General features: G+C 34.9%; 1 protein-coding gene across 3 annotated transcripts in view; it reads left to right on the top strand.

Annotated features, from left to right (window-relative positions):
- Positions 1-17,858, top strand: part of LOC144452849 (serine/threonine-protein kinase 33-like) — a 63,660-nt gene that overhangs the window by 31,936 nt on the left and 13,866 nt on the right. For 2 of the 3 annotated variants that reach the window (XM_078144031.1, XM_078144033.1), the window contains exon 2: positions 11,805-11,874. The gene's annotated coding sequence lies outside the window, so the exon portion shown is untranslated. Of the gene's footprint in view, positions 1-1,476; positions 1,598-11,804; positions 11,875-17,858 lie in introns of those variants that run through there. The other variant, XM_078144032.1, reaches the window with a different exon arrangement.

Below are 17,858 nucleotides of genomic sequence, written 5' to 3'. Positions count from 1 at the left end.
TCTGTATCAGGTCATTGCCCTGTGGGTTTGTGAAACAAAACAAAACAAAACAACACAGCACAATACAAGGCAGCATAGCACAACACAACATAGCACAACACAACGTGCAGCGCAACACAACACAACACAACACAACACGACATAACAACACAACACAGCACAGCATAGCACAACACAACACATCACAGCACAGCACAACACAACATAGCACAACACAACATGCAGCACAGCACAGCACAACGCACAACACAGCACAACACAACATGCAGCACAGCGCAACACACAGCACAACACAACACAACACAACACAACACAACACAACACAAATTTAACAAAACAAAATGAAATGTTCTAATTTTAGTGGCAATGAGTATAGATTAGGCAAGACTCTCCATTCATAGACAAGTATGTTCATTAGTTAAACACAACACAACAAACAAAACCAATTAGTTAAATGGAGGTGAGTATACATGTAGGTATGCAGGTGACACTTGACAATTTGGATAGACTACCACCAGCAGAGTCCATCATTTGATTTTGAAATTACACTGTAAGTTGTCGATGGCCAAGTGGTGTAACACATACATATAACAGCTTGCCTCTTACTACTAGAGTTTGAGCCCTGATAGGGTTTTGATTTAATTTGTCATGTTGTAAATAAGAAGAGTGTCATTCAATTTTTGATCTACACAGGTTTCCCCAAGTACTCCAGTTTCATCCTATGCAAACACTAGACCAATGAGCAGTGGTCCTCACTGGATATCTTGGGAGGCAACCACTGATATACATAAGAATTATTGGGTGTAAATAAATATTATTCTTGTGGCCAGTTGTTAATTAGGAAGTATTCTCTCAGTTCAAGGTATTGGGAACTGTCAATTACATCAGATATCTCACTGTGGCTCATTGTTGCAATTATCTCGTTGGTTGATGTCATCTACATTTTGAAACAATTGTGCCAGTTCATTCAATCAACTTCGGACCTTGATCAATCAATAATGTTTATAATCAATCAGCGATAATGGGGGATTATAACCTGTGATCGGATTTGCCCTACTCTGTCCCAAGGTGTTACCAAGGTTCACATAAAAGGAAGCGATAGGGAATAAATATCGTGATAATTAAATTTTAACAGGTTTCATCCTTTTTCTACCATGATACAACAAATGTATCATAGGACGATGGAGTTTTCTCAGTTATTGATAAGATAATTTGAAATAAAAAGTCGGAAACGTTTTTTAACATGTTGAATGTCAATATTTAATCTACTGAAAGAGAAAGACTACTTGAAAAAGTACAGGTATGATAGTAAGGTCACCTCACCCAATGAAAAAACCATTCTTGTGTCATGAATTCAATAGCATGACCTCTGACCTAATTAGCATAACAAAAGCTATTTGGAAACTGAATGCAAGACATTCACAACTACATGTACACGGACGTCAATATATAGATTTTTTTTCATGGGAGAACTGATATGTGTCTGTTTGGTGTCAACAACTCACTGGAGTGCTTTTCGGCAGTAATTTGCAGTAGATATCATAGGATTTGAGAGTTTGTAGCAGTAATGATGTGTTTTTGAATTGATATGTCACAGGTGGGTGAATAATTTATATGTTGTTGGTCAGTTTGGTTGATTGTAAGTTGTAACTGACGTACCGATATTGATACGGCAACTCGTTTGGAATTCTCAGTACGGGGCAAACAATGTCTATAATACATATGGGTACTTTGTCAATAATGCAGAGGTTTAGAGACGTACTATACCACCCGTACGCTTCAACTGTCGTGTTCCAAATTTTTATTTGTGGTCGATTGTAACCATCTTACTGATATTGATACGACAACTCATTTGGAATTCTCAGTACAGGACAAACAAATGTCTAGTATAATACATATCAGTAATCTGTCAATAATGTACAGGTTGAGAGATGTACCGTACCAGTACTATACCACCTGTATGCTTCCAACTGTCATGTTCCAAAGTTTTATTTATGAATCATTTAGTGGTGACATTCAGAGAGAGTACAGCTAAATGTAACATTACATAAGCTAACACAGAAAACTGACTGTATACCAGTACATGTATATATGTTTTATAGCTACAGTACATGTATGTTCTCGCAAAACATTTCAAAGTGTCACAGAATTTTCTCGGATAAAAAGTAAATTCAAACGTGATTTAAAGTATTGACGAAACTACATGTATTTTCTGACAAAACATCTCGTTATGTAGAATTGTTTTGTAAAAAACTAAATTGAAATTCAGGGCTCGAAATTTAGAAATTGGTAGTCCAAGGATGGTAACCAGTAGTCTCATATTCCTGAACTGAAAACAGATTTCCTCTATATAGATTGGAAATATATGTATGTGTGTTACTAAATGTTCGTAAATCTTCCATCCTTGAAACCATGCATAATCAGTGGTAGTCTGAGTGGGCTACCAGCTGCAAATTATGGTAGTCCCATGACATGAATTGGTAGTCTGTGGACACAGGACTACTGTTAATTTCAAGCCCTAAAATTGTGACCATACATGTGTATGTTGAAATATGTATATGTACTTGTTCACATAAAACTGCGTAGAAAACACTTTCTAATATTACAGAATTGTTTTATAAAAAAACTGAAAGACCGTATGTTTGAAATATGTATGTGTAGTTGTTCATGTAAAGTTAGTCTTACAAAATGTCAGAGAATTGTTTGGTGACAAAAAACTAAATTCAAAATATGATCATATGTTTGAAATATGTCTGACTTTATATGTTTGCATAAAACTACATGTATTTTTCGAAAACATTTCATGCTATAAAATTGTTTTGTAAAAAAGGTGAGATGATGTATTTGCATATTTACTTTTGCTTGCAAAAAGACGCATGAGTAATGATAGAATTTTTAGGTGATTTAGGTGTGAGATAGTTGAGCATCAAACTGGTAGTTATACAGTTTACATATACATGTATAATATATTGAATAAATGACACAGATTAAACACACAAACACTAACGTCAGCATGTCCAGGTATAAAGTGAAGTCAAAATGATATACACAGTAAAACTGATCGGAGTTCAAGAAATCAGAGTTTTACATTATTTGCAAAACAGTTTTCATTAATTTACATCACCTTTTGTGATTGCCTGTTCCCAGATATGTATTTTAATCGATCAATTTATACATGTTTCTTTGTTAAAAATAGTGTGCTTTCTGTTGAGAACAAGTTATTCAAAATACAAATTTGTAACTGCTGTCCTGATAGGTTGTTACCAATACTCTGTGCAACAGGTGTGTAAATAAACCATACACAGAAAGGGATAAAGGATACATAGAAACAGAATTGAATTTATGGTTTCATTATTGTTCAACAGAACTATGCAAATTATTGCTACATTATTACTCAATATATTTAAATATTGGTACATTATTGTGAAATCAGAATTAGTTATTACATTATTTAAGGTTTCATTATTGTTCAACAGAACTATGCAAATTATTGTTACATTATTACTCAATATATTTAAAAAATTGCTACGTTATTGCGAAATCAGAATTAGTTATTGTTACATTATCTATGGTTACAGTATTGTTCAGACCTATTAAAATTATTGCTACATTTTTTATTCAATATATTAAAATGTTGGTACACTATTGTTGCATCAACATTGCACTGAGCTACAGTAGTTGAATAATTGTAAAATTCCTGATGCTGGATAGTAAAATATTGTTCCTTTGGAACGGTAAATTGGAAACGATTTTAACACTCAATTTATCAAAATGAAATTAACGCTGAATAACTTAATCATTGCGTGATCAAGGTCCGTAGTAGATGGGTCGAAACTTTGCATTCATTTCTAATTCACCATTCTAAAGTAACTATATTTTATTCTCCTATTGATTTTTGGGGAAAATTGAACAATTTATTCTCCATTACTAATGTTTGTTTTGTAATCAAGTTTGTAACTAATATAGGCAGTATTGTGATATTGCTCAATAACGCCACTGAGCATAAAAACAAAATATTTTATGTGAGAATGAGTGTTCATGAACTCTGTGTTCCTAGTTATAACAAATTTCTTCTCACAGTCGAAACATTTCTTGCAAGCAACCCACCGACATCTCGTTAGCATCATCAGGGGTGTCTTTCCCAAAACACATGACAAATAGCCTGTTGTAGCACATTCCCGACGATGCTGATGAGATGTCGGTGAAAATTATTCCGAGCAATTTTTTGACTGCGAGTAGAAATGTCCATTAGTAAAATATTTAATCATGATCAGGATTATTCAGTTTTATTGCGTGAAATACACTTGAACTGTCTTTATTGCTCACATTATTTATTTGTCTCTCTCCCATAAAATGGTTATGTTGTCAATTTTATTAGTGTTTTCATTGTCATTATGTTGGCCAGTGTATTATGTGCTCATGGAACATTTTAATTCCCTCTGGTACATAAACAAGATCTTTTTAGATATTACATCATCGGATTCCGCCATTTTGTAATCGCATCATCAATATTGGATCGTGATAATTGTTTTTTAACCAAAAATTTGACTTAAATTCATAAATTGTAGAAGATAAAAGTAATTTTTATTAATCATAATATCTGTTGTTTGTAACAGTTTTGTAAGAATGCAGTGTTATAGCCGTGTGTACTTCGTGGACAAGGTAACAGAGGCACCAAGTTCTCATGTAATTTTGAAAGTACAGGATATGTGAAATTAATAGTGCTTCATTCTTGAACTAAATATCACAGATTAACATATTGTCACCCATTAGTTTCTTTATATTCTAAACTTAAAAAAACACATTTTTAAGAAAAATAGGTAAAATTTAACGAAAAATGCATTTTTCCTTATCTTGCAAGATCTCACGCATGGACCAGTGTATATACATGTACACATATGTATGTTTATATCATCATCTAGGTTTTAACAGCATGGTGCTGGTATAATTATGTTATTCTCCAATATTTTTCTTAATTTAGCGGAAAATACTCATGACCTAGGGGTTGTCACTACTCGTCTAGCGACTCATAGCGACAAAGGCCCCTTAGGCCACTCATATTTTCCTTGGCTGAATGAAGAACAAATATTGGGGAATAACATTTAAGTATTGCAATGCTAGCTTTTATTGTCATTTCCCCAGTGTTCAAAGTGCTTTACACAATTATTGCCGTTAGCAGAGACCTATAGTGGCACAATGGCCTTTATACCTCAACTCCCTTGGGTGTATACAAGGCCATTGTTAGTCTGTAGGATAAATTCACATTGCAACCTCTATCCTACCAGGTACCTGATTATACAACTCCCCACAATTATGGTGTAAGTCTTGCCCAAGGACTTTATCCATTCAGAAACAAACAGCAGTGGCAAGGCTACAACTTGCAGATTTAAAACCAGGACCACTCTAACTGTTTGACCATCATGACTCCATACCTATCAACATTATAATAGCTATTACCTAACACAACTCACAATGGGTTTCAGCAAGGCCATTAATGGATTTTTCTGTAATCAATATTTAACGCACAGAGCTATGTCACTTGAGAATGAAAACAATTTACTTAATTGTACTTAATAGACCAATGTAAGGGAAAGTTTAATTACCTATGAAATAATTTAATAGAATGTAGTGGCTTGAAAATTTCAATTTCAATAAACACTCGTATTATGTGTAACAGTAGTGTGATAATGTGTAGGTAACCATAAAGGTATTGAGTGTAAACACAGTGAAGTAAGGGACGGGTCGTACAATGTCACACAAGCTCATTAAACAAACTTTGTTGTTTAGGGGTAAGGGATCTAGTGTCAATACAATTACACGACTTCATTTTCGCACTTTTAACCAAATTTTGAAAATTTCACGCCTTCATTGATAACAGGTTTTGTATTTTAATACGACTGAGCTGTTGATAAGTTGATTAAAGTTTACTTCTAATTTTAATGTGATATACAGTGCTGGGTTTCAGGTGTTAGTTTAATGTGTTTACCATCATGTTTCTACAATGCATTGATCGTAGTGGTGTGACTGCTATAATTTTCATCATGGTTTATGTCATACATGTATATAAACGTATCGATGTCGCACTTGTGAATGTTAGGTTAGGGAGGGGGACGGGAAACTTGTTAGAAACTGCAAAAGGGGCTCAGAAGCCCTGTTACCTTGTTCAGAGAGAACACAGAAATTACAAGAGGACTCAGTGTCCCTGTTACCTTGTTCAGAGAGAACACAGAAATTATTGAAGGGCTGTTTGTCTGTTGCTTTCTCAGTCAGAGAGAAATGGCACTCGGTGAAAGGTCTGATGTCGGTAGCATTTTTGTGGTCAGTGGATGATTCTTAGCTCCTGTTATCGTGAATTGTGTGAATTTGTACAGCCTACAATAATGTATACTTTGTTGCCGATGTCGTCTACACTGATTTACAACTACATGTAAATATGAAACTTGAAGAGTTTATTGTTTATAGACGATAAACTATGCCATTTAATGTTAACATTTCCCAGTGATACTGCAAACTTTCTACACGAAGCATTTAATCGTAGGAAAACCTTTATTTATAATTAAAACATAATTATGTGATATTTATTTATTTATGTATTTGGAAGTTTCTTTTTGTGTCCTATAAGCCAGAGGGCTGGATGTGGCTTTTTTGTTTGTAAATTTTGTTTAAGTATTGTATAATTGAAATAGGTCCACATAGGACACCTTAATAAACAATAACATAACATTACAGTCAGCTCAAACCCTTCACTAAGGAGGGTCTATGATCAGCCATGACAAAACAGTTTTTTGAGTAATTTGTGTTTCTGTGTACGATAGACAACGCAAGTATGAACTTAGAATTGATCACAAATAGTTGATATTTACTGAGATAAACTTAGAATTTAGTCCCGAATCTGTGAAATCTGTCATGACCAGAAAAAGATAAAAAAGATAAAAAATAAATTAAGATAAGGCCAGGCCTCGGAATCATGGATTTCAAACCAAATTGGTATGTTGAAATTAAGTACAATGGCCTTATACATGGATTGATTTTAGATAAAACTGATATTTTGGGCATGACTGTTCCCTAATATTTGAGTGCTATATGCTTTTGAAAAAAAAAATGAAAAAAAAAATGAAAACGACAAATTTGTAAAATTCAGTGAAATGGCCAATTAAAAAAAAGGAAAAAACTAACTTAAAGGTACGTGTATATGTAGATGTTGATGCTTTCATTTCACAATCATACTTTAACATTCTGAATGACTTAGAAATCACAAGTAAAGTCCGAAGAAAACTTTTGAAATATTTCTTTTATCAAAGTTCCACAATTTCAGCAATAAGTGATAATTTTCGCTTAGACATGCGCTTGTGAGGTCACCATCCTACAATCAGTGACATTGTGATGTTGTTTCTAACCATGCCATAGAGCTACATAGGGCTTCAACTTGAAGTTGGGTTCTGTGTCTGTTCGTCTGTGCATTTGTATGTGTGTGCATACATGTGTGCATGTCCACCACTTTGTTCATGACCATTGCAATTATGATAGATTGGCACATTTGTCCTTAAAAATTCAGAATATGAATAACTTAATTAAAATGTTGGGGGCTATGTCTTTGATGAAGCCTTGTTTCTTTTTAAGCCACTGACATTATGATGACAAGACATTGAAATAAATCAGAACACCTTCATCATGTTTCAATGAAATGAGACGATTGCATTATAAGCTTGCTCCCAATTTAGCATGGCTTACATTATGTATATGTCTTAGATGTTGAATTTGAAATGCGTACTTTGTGAAGTTGACAAAACCAATAAAATCCTTGTATAAATTCTCTTTTAATGAACTAGTCACAGATTAAAATAGTCTATAAATCAGAGTAAATTACACTCAACTCAAGTACATGTACGTATACACATTGACACACTTACAAAATGTAACCTTTCCCTACATGTATATTGTGAGTAAAAATATAGACCTCAGTTTTATGAATGTTTGGTATATTTTATCATTTTTAAACCAAAATATTGACACCAATCCATAGATTAGGTATATTTTTAATATTCTGGTCTAAAATTAAGTGATAATGTAACAAAAATTTACAAAATTGTAAAATATTTTGTAGCAGGAAAATAAAATAGGTTTAGCCTCAATTCAAAAACAAGTATTATTTGTATGATTTCAGTGTTGAATTGTGCAAAAAAATGCACAATTCAACAGAAACAGAAAAAGTGTTTCAAATAACTGTGTCGGATATTCATTAGGTGTAATATTTGGACATTTCTAATCCAAATTAAAATTGAAATGTGGTAATTTTTTTCCACCATTTTTGTTCAAAATAATTTGGGTAGGAATTCATTAGGTATTATGTCTCTTATTTCAGCCTCAGACTAACACGGAGTTGATTATACAACGAACTGAAAAGAATTGATTTCAGTGGCAATGCAATATTCATTTTGACAATTCACGAATACAAATATAATTATGTATTTTGTGATTTCAGTCCAAAATGAAATTGAAATTTTCCAAAAATCTAAGAAGAATTTGTTGTTTGTTAATAATAATTAGTTGGAAAAGGTTCTGAATAAATAATCGTTTGTTTGTGTTTGCAAATAAAATCTTGTAAAATTGATGCCAGTGATTATAGGAAAGGAAGGTTGAAATAATTTGTAAAATGAGATATTTCACAATATCCTGTATACAGGCAGTGATAATGTACCGTCAAAATTCCAAATTTGTGCACTTTGTTCAGAAGGTAGAGAGAGAGGTCAGAGGTCACGGTTCATGCCACATAGGGTACAAACATATAAAGTACCGACCATACTTAATTCACTAAGGTTTCTACTTGTACAGTCAACAAAGTGATTAGTATTGGATTCAGCAAGGCCACCTGACGGCAATACAGAATTACAATAGTCACAACCTTGTATCATAAAAATCACAGCTATTTTCGTTTATTTAATAAAATCACTGACAGAAAAAATCAAACAATTTTAGTGCCAATTCACTAACAAGTATAATTTGTATGATTCTAGTCTAAAATAGAATTGAATTGTACAAAAAAATTACACAAAAACGACAATTTTTGTTCAAATAATTTTAGCCTGAAAATAAGATAATTTTTGTGCCAATTCACAAACAAGTTTAATTTGTATGATTGTAGTCTAAAATAGAATTGAGTTGTAGAAAAATATTACACAAAAAACGGCAATTTTTGTAATTTCAGCCTGAATTCACAAACCTATGAAAACATGCTTTGGACATTCCATTTATTGGTTGGGGTTGCAATTATTAGTAGACCTACATATGAAGACATACCTAGGACATTCCATTTATTGGTAGGGGTGCAGTTATTACTCGACCTATACCTACATGTTCGGCAGTCAGCAGTATCGGTATGGTTGTTTCTGAAACCAGTTTCTGTCCAGAACTTTACTACCTAAAACAAAATTCTACATCCTCAAACAAGTTATTTACATCTCTGCTGTACAAAGAATTGGATAAGAAACAAATGCCCTGGTACTTAGTAACAACACAATTTCAGACTAAATTCACAAAGTTCCCGTATACACAACATTTTACTGCCTTTAATGTTCGGAAAAGTTATTTACATCCTGGCTACATTTTCCTCGCATACTATTGCAACCTCCATATATACTAAAGAAAGTTATTTATATTTCTGTTAAAAAGTTTAGAGGGAAATAATTATAGACAACATTGACAAAGTGACTCTCAACAGAACATTTGCTTCCCATATTTCAGAAGAGTTATTTATACCTTGAGTACATTTTCCTCCCATATTATTGCAACCTCCGTACATACTCCAAAAGTTATTTACATCTCTGCTACAAAAGATTCAGAGAGAAACAAATATTTTTAGTAACAGCATATTTGCGGTCAACATTGACAAAGTGGCTCTACACAGAACATTTGCTTCCCATATTTCAGAAAAGTTATTTACACCTCGAGTACATTTTCCTCCCATATTATTGCAACCTCCATACATACTCCAAAAGTTATTTACATCTCTGCTGCACAAAGATTCAGAGGGAAACAAAAGTTTTGGTTACAGCCTATTTTGTGATTTATTTATCCAGGTTAAATTTACCTTGCAATGTGTGTAACTATAAACCCAATTGTAGAGTGTGTATAGTATTATTTTGATTGTACTAACTGTATAGAGTGAAGGTGGTTTTCATCAACACTGTGATGTTGTGTACAGAGTAAACAAAAGCTATATACTATATTTAACTTGTTTCTCCTAGCAAAGCTAAGGCCGATAAAGGTTGTTTAGGTGCATTCAATCAATGTCAATATACCGTTCATTGACATCGTGTGAAAAAAGGCGGTCAGGTCATGTAGCCGTTGCCCTAGACTCGTCTTGGTGTTACTATATGTAGAAGCTCTCGCCACCCAGAGACTTGTCTTGGTGTTACTATCTGTAGAGGCTCTCGCCACCCAGAGACTTGTCTTGGTGTTACTATCTGTAGAAGCTCTCTAAGACTCTCCCCCGAGAGACTTGACTTGGTGTTACTATCTGTAGAAGCTCTCTAAGACTCTCCACCGAGAGACTTGACTTGGTGTTACCACCTCAGGAAGTTCTCTACACTCAGAGACTTGTCTTGGTTTTACTATCTCAAGAAGCTCCCCACCCAAAGTGTTACTATCTCAAGAAGCTCTTCACCCAAGGACTTGTCTTGGTGTTAAGCTCTCTGCACCCAGAGACTTGTCTTGATGTTACTCTCTCAAGAAGCTCTCTACACCCAGAGACTTGTCTTGGTGTTACAATCTCAAGAAGTTCTCTAAATTGCATTAAATTGCATCTCATGCATCTCAGGACTTAAGTTGTAGAGTAACGACTTTGACTATATGCCGTGAGTGGAGGTATAAATGGTAATAAATACTGTACAGGAACTAGACTAGCCATGCCCATGATAGGGGAACAGAAAATTTTGTTAGGTCTCGAGAAATTGTTGTTGTGGGTCAATATTATTTTGAGCCATGATATAGTGAAGGGATAGAGGAACATCACATTTTTGTAGCGGGGTAGGTAGGTCTCAAGAAATTGTTGTTGTTTGGTAGTGCATCAAATCGACTATATTGCATACAGAGAGTATGAAAAGTAGATATATTTATAATGAAAATTGCTGTGGAAAGTTGAACGTTATGTTAATTTTGTTGAAATTTACGAAATATTGGCTGATATGTAAACTTGTATGTTGATGTTAAGTTAGTGAAGAGTGGACCAAAACCACAGATGTAGAACAGTTAATAATATAAACTTCATTAATCCGGATTAAATTTTAAAATTCAAATATAGTCGCAATTTGTGCAGCGCCCGAGTGCCCCGAGTGTAAAAGCAGGAAGAAACCACAGTATCCGATGAAAATATGCGTTCAGTTACTAAGGGTCAAACCGAGAATCACCCTTCTTACATATATACAAATGTAGATCTGAGAAATTTTATCAAACTCGGTCAACTCTGGGCTGGTTTGAACCCAGACTGCAGTGGTATGTAAAAGGCATACAAGTAATGACTTGGCCACAGACAGTTCGTGAGAATACGACAATTTCATTCTCATCTTTCATATCGGAGAAAGAATGATATAAACACACAAATTATACAGTAACTTCAGTCCCTGACAGTAATACCCTGTTATTGAAAGAATGCTTTGAGAGAAAACAAAAGATTTAGTTTGTTCTGTCGGTGCAAGTTTTATTTATTGTCAGAACTTGAGATGGGTCATTAAGACTCTAAGTGAAGCATATACATTGTAGACTGACTCGGCTAGTACCAGTTACAAAGTTGCTCTCTTTCTCTTTAGGTTCTATTTCTCGTTTGACGGAGTCAGCTGTACAAATCTACTCTGCGTTGACTTGCTGCTACTTCTAATAGTAAGTATTACATTGTCAAGTCATTTCTTCTACTTCAGACAGAAATGCATACAATTTACGTCAAACATAACGCAAATTATAAGAAATTCTGATAATGATATACATATATATACCGATACTTCAAATCAAAATTTATGTGGAATTATACATGTAAATTTCACCACCGTGAAGCACCCTTGAGCCGCAGAGTATCGGCAGGCAGAAACAGGTATCAGGAGAAAACTGGCGCTGCTCGGTAGAAACGACTGAACATCATGTTCCTTCGTGCGTACCAATCTGGTTGATTTTAATCAAACCCATTCGTGCTTCGCAAGTTTTGACCTAGATTGCAAGGGTAAGATGTACATTTTTGTGTATATATGAGCTAACCATTTGAACACTGATAACCACAAGACTTAGAGTTAGAGAGAGATATCTGACCTAAAATTTATACATATGTACATCAGTAGCACCTCAGATTGGCTTAGAAGGCACACTGGTCAACACATAGTTTGAGATAGGGGAACACCAAATTTTGGTGCATCACTAGAAATTGTGTGCATCAGTGGCATGTCAAATTGGCTTAGAGGACACACTGACCGTACAGTTAAATTTGTACTTTAGCTAGGTGAAATTAGTTTAGTCAAAAGTTTTGTCAAATTTCCCACCATTTCAATATCCATGTGGAATAATTTCCATCATAGAAATTTTAATTTATTATGCTTTTACAAATGTACATTCTATTTGAGTGACGCAATGAAATCTTTCAGCAACCTATTTTGGTTTCAAGAGATCCAATGTACCTGTAACTATGAGTATAAGATTGTCTAATTAGTGGTAGCAGTAAATTAGACGCCTTCCTGGGTTACCTAGTCATTTTGATAATAAGTTTCCCGATCCAATTTAAGACATACCGAATTGAACCTACACCAATGTGCACACACATTAGTGCAAAAAGTGCAGGTATTATTTAATACCACAGTCCCTAAAAGTAGTAATGTATTGACATTGAACATGTATATACAGCACATTGCATATTACCGTTCACTGGCTCTGGTTGATACAACTAACACAGAAAGCAATATCTGGACATCCTACACTTCAAGGGCAAGATGGGGGGGGGGGGGGGGGCAGATGACTTCAGTAAGGATAATTTGAGATATAAGCGGTGTTAAAATCAATGTATATTTATAACTGATGTGTAGGGTTCAGGTTATTGAATGTCCCTCCTGTTCCATGGGTCAAGTAGTCCAAGTGAATGTAGGCCCAGTTTCAAATATTTGAACCAGTAGCAGTGCCACACTTGTTTTGATCTGCGGAACTAAGTACCTTTTAATACCTTCTTTGTTCACCTGTGTATCTGTGTAAGCTAGATCAAATTAACCTATTTAAGAAGTGTGTCAATAAAATGCTATTTTAAAGTTCATTATTAGTGATAACCAATATTGGTACAATGTCTATATATACAAACTACTTTATATCAATTAAGTTACAATGAGGTCAGGTGTCAAAGGTCACTGGAAAGCTGTCAGTCAGATTGGAAACTGTCAGGTACGAGAACTTGAAACTTTAAAGCTATGCATTGACAGCTTAACGAAAAACTTTGAAAGTGGACTAGTATTGGGTTAGGTCAGTGATATCACAGTGACTTTACGAGTGTTAACACCAGGCTGGCACTAATACATCACCAGCATGTATTACCAACTGAAAGTGCAATGTTGAACACTAGATGTGCTCAGTGCTAACACCTGGCTGGCACTAAATCATCAGCCAGTGTTTTTTTAGGGTCTTGGAACCCTGATGATACAAAGAGGGAAATCTGGTCAAACTGGCATAGTTTCCCATACATTACATGTATACCATAATATTAGTAGTGAACTCCTGTGAAATAGCTGTCACCAGCATACATTAGCCCACTGCTTACCACCAAGCTAGCACTAACACCATACCAGCATATGTTACTAACTGGATGTACCTAGTACCTACCATCACAATGATTTTTCAAGTAGGAAGCCCGTGATAAAATTGTTTTATAAATTAAAAATCCAAAATATATACCCAATCCTCATCATTTCACAGGATATAATGTATGGGAAACTATGCCAGTTTTACCAGATTTCACCGTTCCTGTTACCAGGGTTCCAAGATCTTAAACAAAACACTGCGTGATGTTGTAGTGTGAGCTTGGTGTCAGCACTGGGCTCATCTAGTGTTCAACATTGTACTTTCAGTTGAATACATGCTGGTGATGTGTTAGAGCCAGCCTGGTGTTAACACTTGTAAAGTCACTGTGATATCACTGAGCTAACCCAATACTGGTCTACTTTCAAATTTAAACACATGGTTGTTTAGTTAGGACACAAAAAGTGTGAAAATATGTATAACTAGAAGATAGAATGGAGGAAAGGAAAATGTCCACCATATCAGGTTAGGTCAAATCAGGTCATTGTCCAGTTTGTTTGATAACAATAAATTTGATTTGTTGGTACAACTGTGTTATTGTTGAGACATAGTTATCAATTGTTCTGCAAATATTTGTAGACACAGATATAACAAGTGGTTGTTAGGTGATAGTTTGGTAGGCTATCAGGGGAAGTCACACTCTTAGGATGATAATAGACTTGAACTACAAGTAATTGATTGTACTAGATCTATCATAGCTGTCAAAATGTTGACACAGTGTTTGACATGTGTAGGATTAGCACCCCTAGTGTTGATCTTGGGAAATGTTAGATTTGGGCAGCAGGTGATAATGGTAGGGTCTATGTGATGTTTAGGGTCTATGTGATAATCAACTCCTTGTTATCAGTCAGTAGTGTTAGAGTATGACAATCAGGGATTTAGAAGGTGTGAATCGATTTGACCTTAGTAGTTGAAATTTAACATACAGGTAGCAAGTACGAGAGCTTCATGAGGGCCCTGAATACAAATATTTGTGTGTAACTGTGTATGTGTAGGCAGTGATTTTCATAGTATAGGATGGTCTATGCATGTAATACAAGTGTTTTTTCTAAGGGCTGGGGATCCAGGTAACAGAAATGGGGAAATGTGGTAAAAATGGCATAGTTTTTCATGCATTATTACTGTAATACTGGTGGGAACCCCAGTAATATGACTGGAGAACTTAGGTAGATTTTACCTACTTACCACCTTTAACAAAAACACTGGTAGAGAACTCTGGTAAATGACAGAGGTACTCAGGTAGATTTTACCTACTTACCACCCTTAACAAAAACACTGGTAGACAACGCTGGTAAATGACCGGGGGGGGGGGGGGGGGGGGGGATACTCAGGTAGATTTTACGTACTATCCACACTTATGTGACTTAACAAAAACATTGAATGTGCATTGAAAAAACAGGTGATGAAAACACTGGTATCTAAACTTTCAAAACATGCAAAGGGGAAGGACAAGTCAAGTGACCTTAGTATGGTAATTTATACTTTAATAGTCTATAGTAACACTGTGAAGTAAAATAGATTATGTCATTGTAATCATGATTTATAGAAAACTGCCTGGGGGGAAAGGGGGGAGGGACATAAATTACGTGTATTGACGTTATGTCTGGACAGTAGCAATGTATTTTAAAAAAATAAAGCGTTTTTTTTAGAGACCATATGTACGTGATTGTGTTTTGTTTGTTACTATGGCAACTTGTGCAGTACTTATAACATGCTACACACTTTAAAAATGTATCTTTTGTTGTTGTTACTCTTACTTGTACCGTGTAAATATAGATTATTGTGTTTTCATTGGACTTCACAATTATGTTATTTTGAGTCATGTACATACTGTATATATACTGGTTAATTAGGTATTACCTACTCCCCAATAGTTTTCTTCAGCCAAGGAAAATATGAGTGACCGAAAGGGCTGTGTCATTAGAGATTAGTGACAAAGCCCTTAGGTTACTAGTATTTTCTGGCTGAATTAAGAAAAATGTTGAGAAGCAATATAATTATACCTCCCCATCACAAAATATAGAGTACTATGACATTATAGACCCTCCAGAGTACTGTGACACATGCAAACACACATAAGGTTTACCAAGGTCAAGTTTGACAAAGACCTATGACACATCAAAAGGAAAAAAGTTAAATTGATCAGGTCATGGTCAAGTATAATGTAGGAAACTAAAGTATAACTGAATTAAATGTTGGAGATTACACAGTGTGGATTATTATACATGGAGTGACCCCATCAGTGTAAATTGTAACTGGTTGTATATTGTAATCATATGGTGGTCTACTTATCATAGTGTAACCACTCACTACCTACACCATATTACATAAGAAGTGGAAACAACGACTGGATTTTTCAGGCAAGTTTTACGGCGCTAGATTTATTTTAGCTGAATATGCACAAAAGGTTTGTCCACAGAAATTAGTCCCACTGAGTCACTGTATGAGTTGTCGTATTGCTATATTCAGCTGTTGAGTCCTCTCTGAATGAGAGACACTGATTATACTCTCAAATGCTGTGTTCTCCCGGCATAGATAACATTTGAAATCACCCACAGTATTTTTACTAAGGTTGGGGAATCCTAATAACATAAAGGAGGATTTTATGGAAAATTAATTTCCAATATATTATACTATCTGACTTGACAATTATGTTGTTCTTTACAGCTAGTATGTCAAGCCAAGTTTTATGGTTAATGTTAAGAACTTGAAATGACTGATATCAGAATATAAAATTTGAGTCTTGGGTGATAATAATCCATACTTGACGTGACCGATATCGGTGTTAAAAAGTTTAGTCAGGCCATAACCTGCACCCGACATGACTGATTGGTGCATCACTACAAATTGTGTGCGTCAGTGGCATGTCATATTGGCTTAGAGGGCACACTTGATGTGACTGATATCTGTGGTAATAATTTCTATAACCCACATCTGACGTAACCGATATCTGTGTTAAAAATTTGATTCGATATATAACCAGTTACCTTCACCTGACATGACCGACATCAAAGTTAAAAATGTGAGTCGGGCTAACCTGCACCTGGCGTGACCGATATCGGTGTAAAAAAAATTGAGTCAGGCGGTAACTCTCACCTTGTACTGTGATTGTGATTGTTATACGGAACACTCCAGGTAATATGAACATGGGTGAGTTGAAAAGACCAGAGACTATTCAATGTATAGTAATTCCCCAATCGCTTAGCCTCTTTTGTTGTTCTGTAATCGAATCCCTAGTACACCAAACACTGCAAAGGGACAGTATTAGTATACAGACCAGTGCAGTGTACAAACGCTGAGGAATTGAATAGATGCAAGTTTTCACCTAAACACAGAGTGGGAATTCCGAACACAATCTCAGGGAATGCTAATCAGCTGGTAATGATTTGATTAGAGGGAAACGGATTCGTAAATTTGAAGTTACTCAGGGAACCTTTTTTGTCAATGTGGACAGGAATGTCGGGAGATGAATGTACCAATATTGAGGTAATTGATCTTTTGGTGTTTGTTGGTTTGACTTTTTTAGGCCAGGTATTTGGCAACCAACTACTAGTTTGCGTAGTGTGCAGTGCATGTTTACATGTAAATTTTGGGAGACTGTCGCTAGATTCATTCTATAGCACACATTTTATCAGACGTGTATTTACTGAGTACTTAAGCAAAGTCTCAAGGAAAATTTTTCAATGCAAATGATAAGTGAGATAAAATCTACTTTGTGAATTTTGGTAAAGATCTATGTTGTGTGTAAAATTGGTCATATTCTAGCTCACATTTTATCGAAGTGTGTTGACAGAGTATGTCCCTTTAATGACTTGGTTTTTGTAACTCTATGTAATTACACCCTAAATATACATTGTACGGTGTCAGGCTTTGAAGGGATAAAGTCACAATGAATGTTTCTTAACTCAAATTACAATGGGGAGAAAACTTATTTTTCTAATTCTGATATGAATTTATGTTGCCTGTAAATTTGGTCACATTCTATTAGCACACGTCCCAGCACACGTTTTATCAGTGTGTGTTGATGTGTATGAACAATTTTA

The sequence above is a fragment of the Glandiceps talaboti genome, chromosome 23 (genome assembly GCF_964340395.1).
Source record: "Glandiceps talaboti chromosome 23, keGlaTala1.1, whole genome shotgun sequence".
Lineage (NCBI taxonomy): Eukaryota > Metazoa > Hemichordata > Enteropneusta > Spengelidae > Glandiceps > Glandiceps talaboti.
This window is presented reverse-complemented; position numbering and strand designations above follow the sequence as displayed.